The sequence below is a fragment of the Galeopterus variegatus genome, unplaced genomic scaffold (assembly GCF_000696425.1).
Source record: "Galeopterus variegatus unplaced genomic scaffold, G_variegatus-3.0.2 Scaffold119, whole genome shotgun sequence".
NCBI classification, from domain to species: Eukaryota; Metazoa; Chordata; class Mammalia; order Dermoptera; family Cynocephalidae; genus Galeopterus; species Galeopterus variegatus.
Window position 1 is genome coordinate 370,692 of NW_007726230.1, and position 8,828 is coordinate 379,519.

The following is an 8,828-nucleotide window of genomic DNA, read 5'->3' on the forward strand; positions in this document are numbered from 1 at the left end:
CTCCTGGCTCCTCCACCTCGTAGCTCAGCCTTTCAGCAGCCCCAGGAATGTGTGCCAACGGGGTGAGTGGTAGTCTGCTGACCTTTCTCATGTAGCAGAATCAATTCAGTCACATCCCTGAAGAGAGGAAAGCACATCACTCCTACAAGAGACAGTACAGGGAAAAAATGTTTCCTGAAAAAATATGTGTACATTTCATGAAATCATTGTCCAATAATGCTGGAAGAGCCTCCAGAGTTGACTTAGTCCCGGTGAAGTTCAAACCTGGCTGATCATCAGAAGCACCCGGGAGCTTTCACCAGTGTAAATTCCCAGGCCTTGGCCTGGAGCTTCTGATTCAGAGGTGTGTGTACACACGTGTCCATGTGTGTCCACATGTGCATGTGTGTTCATGCACACGTGTGTGTGTGTGGTATAAATATCCCCAGGTGATTCTGATGATCAGAATCAACTTTGGGGACCAGAAGTCTGTGCTGACTTCCTAACTTTTTGTACACACGTGTCCATGTGTGTCCACATGTGCATGTGTGTTCATGCACACGTGTGTGTGTGAGGTATAAATATCCCCAGGTGATTCTGATGATCAGAATCAACTTTGGGGACCAGAAGTCTGTGCTGACTTCCTAACTTTATAAGAACAAGGTTAGGATATGTGATTTCTTCAGGGTCACCTAATCCATTTGTAACAAAGCCAGGCCTAAAATCAGGCCTCCTGGCTTTCATTCCAGCTTTCTGCTTTGGACCTCATCACTTCAAGTAACACCAGTCCACAGGCCTGCATCTCCAGATCCACTGGTTCTTGGTCAGGAAGTGAGGTCAGCTCACCTTCCCTTCTAGCTGCAAAGAGCCCATATCCCCTCCCACATTCCTCTTGCTTCACGGGGAGTGGTTTCTGGTCTGCCTTCTGGAGTCCATCACCACTTTGCCTCATGCAGTCCACGTACTCAGCACCCCCAGGCCTGGTGGAAATGGGAGGTTCCCAACCACCTCGTTACAGAATGATGAGCTGTGTGCTGACTGAAGTGTGGATACTGCCAAAAGTGCTCTGAGGAGGGTGACTAAGTGCCAGGAGAAGAGAAGGAGGGCGTCACTGAAGTGACAGCTGAGAGGGGACAAGCCTTCCAACTTCTCCTCCTAGTTGCCTCTCAGCGGCCTCTGTCTTCATGCCAGTGTGCTGACACAGCAGCATCCCTCCTAGGGCAATAGAAGCACCTCGCTGGCTACCACTGCCCACACACAGTCCCTCGATCTCCTGCCTTCCCCTCTACTCACCTTACGCCCTGGTGCACGCACACGCATTCCTCCCGTATCGCCCCACTAACTTGCAGTCAATGGTGCTTGTGTTCTTTCTTCCCAGTGCAAGCTGCTTCCTTTCTAACTAGTTTGTAAATCTACTTATTTGCAGCTCTCCTGAAATGATTTCTCCCTCACACTTGTCCTGGGCCTAATACTTGGTGGCAGGAAGTCTGTTCCTGTCCATTCAGTGACCCATTGGCATGTGGTATTTCTCTTCTCCAGCTGGTGCAGCTGAACTTAACCTTCAGTGTGCATGACATCTACATTATTTTATAACCAAAGCTGGTAACTCATGTCATAGCCTTTTCAGATTTCAAGAATTTTTTTTTTAACTATTTCTAAGTGCCCATGGACATTTTTGATTTACCAATCATTGCTGAGGGCCTGGTGACTCAAGACACTGCTATAATCAGTCATATAAATAAATAAGGGGGGCCAGCCTGTGGCTCACTTGGGAGAGTGTGGTGCTGACACCAAGTCACGGGTTAAGATCGCCTTGCCGGTCATCTTTTTTAAAAATAAATAAATAAATAAATAAATAGAATAAATAAGGAGCAGAGAACTCACTGGAAATGCCAAGCACCATAACCCATAGAACTTCCCTGCCACCCTGGGGCATTAGTCCCTCTGGTCGGGTCAGCCCGGCCTAGGCTTGAGAGAGGCACAGAATACTGCTGTGTATTCTGACACTGTGAATAATGAAATCCCTTGTATGGCTGTGGGGGTGGGGGGCGGTCAAACTTGCTGAGCTTACTTATAGGAAGAAAGCTTGTGTGTGTGTGGGGGGGGGGGTTCTTCCTAAGAATAGTATCTGGCTTGTTCCTTTTCACAAAGGAAAATGTTTGAAATACAGATACTTCTAGCCTGAGCTTCTCAGTGCCAGTTGCTCATGGGGCAGTACTGTGCTGAGAAGCAGAGACAGGAAGCAGAGTCTCAGCTGGATAAGAAGCAGAACTCAGCACAATGGCCTCAGCCACTAACTGATGACATTCACTTTAGACCATCTGCAATTTTTTTTTTTTAAAGATGACCGGTAATGGGATCTTAACCCTTGTCTTGGTGTTGTCAGCACCACGCTCACCCAGTGAGCCAACCAGCCATCCCTATATGGGATCTGAACCCGGGGCCTTGGTGTCATCAGCACCGCACTCTCCCGAGTGCGCCACGGGCCGGCCCAGACCATCTGCAATTTTATGTTCCATTTGGGGACTTGGTTTTGCTTAAATGGACAAGGAGTCACCTGAGTTTTTCCCTTTGGGGTGTTTATATTTCCTAAAAATGCCTTTATTTTGGTATGTTAATCTTTCTCTTGATCCAGTTTTCCTTTTGCACACCAACAGTGTTCCAGAAGCTACAGTTTGTATTACATGTGTTATTTTGTTTGATCTTGTAAGTAACTACACAAAGTTTGGCATTATTATCCTCATTTCACGCACGAGGAAACTGAAGCTGAGAGAGGTGAAATATTTCCCTAGGGCTACACAGTCTTAAGTTAGAAATGATAGATTCAAATCCCAGTCAGTCTGACTCCCTGGTCCAGAAAGCATTCACCTCAAATCCAGAGTAGACAGCATCTGCAATAGCTCCTTACTATGTCCTTGCTTTCTGCATTAATTTGTTATTCTATTTATTCTGTAAAGTTCTCTATCCACAGAAACCCTACAGAGTTTAGAGGTTTATCAAGCTGACATTTTGAAAACATGCAAAGGACAAGTTTTCAGATGTCCCCTAGGGGTGTTAGGTCGTGAAGTGTGTCTATTTATAGAACACCATAATTAAGCAGAACTCACGGCCCATCCATATAAAGCAAGTGCATCATCATTTTAATCAAACTCAAGGTGTCATAAAGATGACACTTTTAATAATATCAAAAATAGATACTGTTACCAAAGAGCTCTTGAAATTTAATGATTTCCCTGCTTTTTCTGTTTATATTTTTTTCACAACTCTCTATTCCAAGAAACAGGAAACCTTTAGAGTGGGTTTTTGGTTAGCCTCAAAGATCACGTCTTATGATATCAGTAGACATCTTTCTTTCAAGACGACTCACACTCTGAGGTGCCAATCAAGGTTCATTTCATGGTTCTTTTTTTGGCAGCTGGCTGGTCCAGGGATTTCATGATTTTTTAGAGTAAGTTATTTTGGGAAAGGCCAAAGAAGCATTTGGAAAATATAATTTGGTTTTATTCAGGTATAACTAAAATAGCCAAATTAAAGAAATTAGACTCATACAAATCCCAAACAGTACTATTTATGGGATAAATGAGCAGAATGAACATGAGACAAGTTATCATACCCTGCTCTCCATAAACACGTTGCCCAAGAATGGAAAAGGTTCCTACCCATTTGGAAAGCCTCACTCAACAAAAAATGAGGCAGCATTTGAGGAAGGAACAAGTAAAAATGAGAAAGAAGAGGTCAGTGATTTTCAGCATTCATTATAGTTTTGTAGAATTTAGTTTCATCATCAAAACAGATTCTCTTCTGAGTCACATACAAAGTGCCTGGCTTCCCGCCCATTTGCGCTGTCGAACTCCTTCTGTGGAGAAGCTAGGCATTTTGTAGCTCACCAGATGGGTCCAGGCTAAGGTGTATGAGAATCATACAGTGAGTGGTGATAACCACTTTCATGTCTAGTCCACCGTGGGGCTTTAAAAATAGCTCAGGCCTGGCCATTTAGGTCACCTGGGAGAGCATGGTGCTGATAACACCAAGGTCGAGGGTTCGGATACTATACTGGCCAGCCACCAAAAAAAAAATTTTTTGTTGTTTAAAAATAGCTCAGTGGTCAGCCCAAGCTATTGTGTGTGTCAATGCTTCAGCCCATATATGGAAAGCTGTCTCTTTGACAGTTGCTGTCAAATGACTGTGGGCCCCCTTAAGTCACCTTTAAGGCTGTTCAGTATCACAAGTGCCACCAGTGCCTGTTTTGATCTGAACAGAATAACAAACCCCTGCTTAAGTAAAACAAAGCAGCTGCATTTCTCTGCGTGTCAAGGTCTCACACTCTATGACAACATGGGTTCACCTTTTGGGTCTCTGGTTTATTAGCTGAATTTTTTATGTCACCATAAACCCACTTTTAAAATGTGCTAATCCCCTGGTTTTAAATGCTCTATGCAAGTTTCCAGCTGGGCTTACAAAGACGCAGGACTCCAGAAGGCTGTGGACGAGTGTGGCACTGTGTATACCCACGCCTTCCCAGCCTGCCTGACCCCAAACTACTGCCCAAATCTGAATGCTGTGAACACTTCCATGCCATCATAAGCACTGGTAGCTTCCAGCACTCACTGCCTGGAGTTACCCTCCAAGCCCAGGGTGGTTATAGTCAATAACACTCCTGAGTGCATGCTTCGTGCTTCTCAGTCTTGGAGATAGATATATATATGGAGATATCTATCTTTACAGTCATGTGTAATGTATAATGACATTTCAGTCAAAGATGAAGCTATAATAGGCTATGCCACATAGCTTAGATGTGTAGTAGGCTATACAATCTAGGTTTGTGTACGTACACACTATGATGTTCCCACAATGGCGAAATTGCCTAACAACGTGTTTCTCAGGATGTATCCCTGTCATTAAGCAACACATGACTGTACACACACACACACACACACACACACACACACACACACACACGTCACTGGAAACAATGAGACTTGTGTCAGAGTGTATAGTGAACTACATATACATTTAAAGGGAGGACATCCCTTTCTGCTCATTGAGTTATTAGCCCAGAGAAAAATTCTCATTTGTCATTTTGATTCATTTGATTTACCCCCAGTCACCACCATTAGATGACTTGGGGCTTTTCCAATTTTATAAAGGGAAAGGATGAATTAAACAAGGTAAGAATGTTTAAGATAAAGTCCCCAGAGATCAGTGTTATTCATTTGTGAATTAAACATTTGGGACCTAAAGTCATCACATTAATGTTCAAATAGACAGAGTTTACTAATTATTCAGTAAGGACTAAATAACCAGGAGGCTTCTCTGGCATTCCTACCCCTCCAGCTGTTAGCAGTGGCCATTAGTTAATAACAACAAGTAACAATTATCCTCCTCTTTCTAGTGGGCAAAGCGCATTCAAGTACATAGTCTCTTATCTCATAATAACAATTCTGTGAGAAGAGTACTGTCATTTCCAGCTTGTGGATGAGTAAGCTGGGGCTGGGACAGGCATCCGACGTCGCCTCAAACTGCTCAGAGCAGCCCTGGTGGCGGTGGCAGTGGCGGGCCCACCCTGCTCCTCCCACACCAGATCTCCTCCTCCGCCCCCTCCCCTTTCTCTACTCTTCGCTTTCCTGTTCCTCCTCTTTTTATAAATAACAAAGGTCTCAGGCTGTTTCCACATCTTTCCACAGGGATACTTGCTTATTTGGAGCGATGTCTTTGACACACAGGGCAGGAGTGAGCTTTTAAAGCTAACCTGTGGGTTTGAGCTGTTCAAGCTGTCCCCTCTGTGAAATTTCTTTAGGAAATGACAGGTCACTGTCCTGCCGGAAGACTGCAGTCCCTCCCCACGTTGCCAGGGGGTGTTCCCACTGTTAGTTGCCCTAATGCGTCCGCGTTTGGTGTGGGGGAGGGGAGGGTGAGCGACCTCTGCAAAACTTCTCAGTGAACTAGGAACAATCAGAAGTCAAACCTCAAATCAAAGTTTTCCAAACTCTTGTTCTATAGGACACAGTTCATTTTGAATTCTAGATTTTCAACAGCTTCTGTAAGATTTTTAATTCATATGCACATCAAATAATTAATTCTATAAGGACAGGAATAAGGCAGTTGGACACCAGTGCCAGCTCTACATCTCCTAACTAGCTGGGTGAACCTGAGGAAGTCATATGAATTTCCTGGAACCAGGAGTTAAATTAGATATGGGGGGTCCCTTCAAGATTCAATAATCCATGATTCTAAGGATTATAATTTCCCTTGTAACTTGATAACCTTCTTAAAAGCAGGACCCATGCATAGAATCTGACACTGGGATATTGTCTTTGGATGGCCCAGGGAGGGCAGCAGGGGGTGGACGTGCAGAGGCAGCAGAACAGAACATGCCCACAAAACAGGCCCGTGGGACACCCAAGAAGTAGAGGTTGCGCTGAAGAGCAGCCTGCAGCATGAGCAGGTCACCTGAGGCTCTTGACTCAGGTAGCACTAGGTGGGTGGGAGGAGAAGGGAGTTGACACCTGGTGCAAGATCTGCCTCCAGGTTTATCAGGGCACTGGAGACCTACTGTCCAAGCGTGGCCCATTATCCAGCAGCTTCGGTCATCAGCCAGTAAATGCCACAAGGTCTAAGATGAGGGAGCAGGTGCCAGTCAGTCAATGGGTGGAGAAGTGTGGCAGGTGCATATCACCTGAGTTCAGCCTATGTAAAGCAGGCCCTGGGCACCAGGGGTGTTCAGGGTCCTCATCCTAGGGGCCAGGGGCTGGGTGGGGAGTCAGTCAGATCAAGGAGCAGGGACTAAGCTCTCCCCAAGCAGAGGCCTGGCAGCTCAGAGGTGCCTCACTCGCAAGTGGCGAAGGAGTCCTGGGAAGCCATGCAGGTACCTGGCAGCTGCCCCAGGCCTGACCTCAGTAAAAGGTCCTTGTGGATGGGAGACTGCGCAGCTGTGGGGCTCCCTGCTTCAGCTGGGGCTGGCTCCAGAGCGGGGACAGGCCTGAGCCCAAAAGAGAGTGGTATCCCCAGGCCCAGTCCAGAGGATCCAGGAGGGCTGAGGCCAAGGAAAGGCTGCAAGCACAGCTGGGGAACAGCCGGTTCTCCCCAACTGAGTGTGGCAGCCCCTCCAAGTCCTTCAGTGCTCCCCCAGTCCCAGCTGCACCAAGCCAGGCATTCACTGGCCAAGGCAAAGAAATTGCTCGTCTTACTACTTCCTCACCATAACCTCAGGACTGCAGCTAAAGCCCAGAATTCTAAATAAAGGATTTCCAAACGGTGGGTGTCTCTAGTTAACGCTAAGAATCTTGTAAATATTTTAAGTAGTTTTCATTTGAAAAATAAGCAAATAAGCAAGTTTGCACTAGTTTTCATTTGAAAAATAAGCAAATAAGCAAGTTTGCTGGTGACAGGAAGATTTAGAATCATCTCTCCATATCTATACCCATGGCAATCGTCAGGCAGCACAACGAGTACTTATGTTAAAATGTCCTTTGTATGGGTGGAAAAGTTAACGTTGTCTGGTCTGAGCATGTCAGCATTGGCTTTATGAACTTATTTTTGTGTTCAAATCTGAGCAAAATGTTTTTGGCTGTGCTCAGTATGTATCCATACACAGAGGCCCTCAGCTGAGCTGTGGAATTTATCTGCTTACCAACCCTTTATTTAATTTCTATTCTTCCACAAGATTATAGTAGAAGTCTGTTTTCTTTAATAGGATTTTCCATAGCTACATAGTCATTTTGTTTTTGTAATCACTGCTCTGCTTTCCATCCTTTCTGTTTTAGTTATTTACTTGACTTCTAAATTAGTCTGTAAGATTCAATATATACAAAGAGAACTTTTGTAATGCACATTTCTTAATGTCCTGAGGTTGGAGGTCAGCAGAAGAGTGGAAATGTTAAGGAAGGTGTGGTGCAGGCTGAACAGAGCTCTCCCAGCACGGCTCACCGCCACTTGGGTGACAGTCCCAGGCACCACCCCCAGGTGATCAGGGTTTCTGGGGCTTCCTCTCAGGCACCTGGGGTTCCTCTCCCAGAGGGAACTTCTGCCATCCAGCCTGGCCCCAGGCAGCTGCTCTTATGCAGAAAAAACTTTAGTGCTGCCTGTAGTGATCTTAGGATCTAAACTGTCCCCAGGGAGGTTAAAGGAATTCTCATCTCATTGTTCACTGGACACAGATTTCTGTGTAGGTGAGCCACTGACGCCAGCCTTCAGTTTCATTTCCTGGTGCTTCTGGCCCTGGCCCTGGTGAAACTTTCTTGATGTCTTCTGGTTAATCACCAGAACTAAGATCTTTTCCACCCAGGCCCCACTGCAGTCACTTCCTACACAGACACCAGAATTGCCACTCAGCAGCTCAGCTGAGCTATGGCTGTGGAACTTCCCCAGGTCAGTCACCCTTCCTCAGGTCTGTATTTTGGACAGAGTCCTGAGGGAATTACTCTGTGCAACCCCATCCTGTCACCAGTCTACCTGAAAAGCACATTGTTCACAGCATTACTCTGGCCTCTCTAGTCTTCCAGAAACATCATTAGTGCAAGCATTAGGTTAGCAGTTTCATTCTAAATCCTCCAATGACTCCTAAAGCCTGCTGAGCGGAGTCTGAATGCAGCCCACTTTTTCCACCTTCCAAGCCTGCACTTCAGCCCATGACGCTGCCCAAATACACCCCGCAGTTTGTTACCTCCACACCTTGATCCATGCTCTTCCCTCTGCGTGACCATCACATCCCTCCCCTCACCCACGCATCCTACTACTCTTCAAGACCCAGGTCAGATGTCACCAGTTCCCATGATCTGTTGTCCCCCGGCCCTTATCTGTAACATCCTGCCTCTCAAAATATCTTTTTTTTTTTTTTTTTTTTTTTTTGG

The 8,828-nt window shown here is 45.8% G+C and overlaps 1 protein-coding gene across 2 annotated transcripts in view; it reads left to right on the forward strand.

Moving 5' to 3' along the window:
- Positions 1–8,828, forward strand: part of EHD4 (EH-domain containing 4) — a 75,983-nt gene that overhangs the window by 58,373 nt on the left and 8,782 nt on the right. The window lies entirely within an intron of this gene.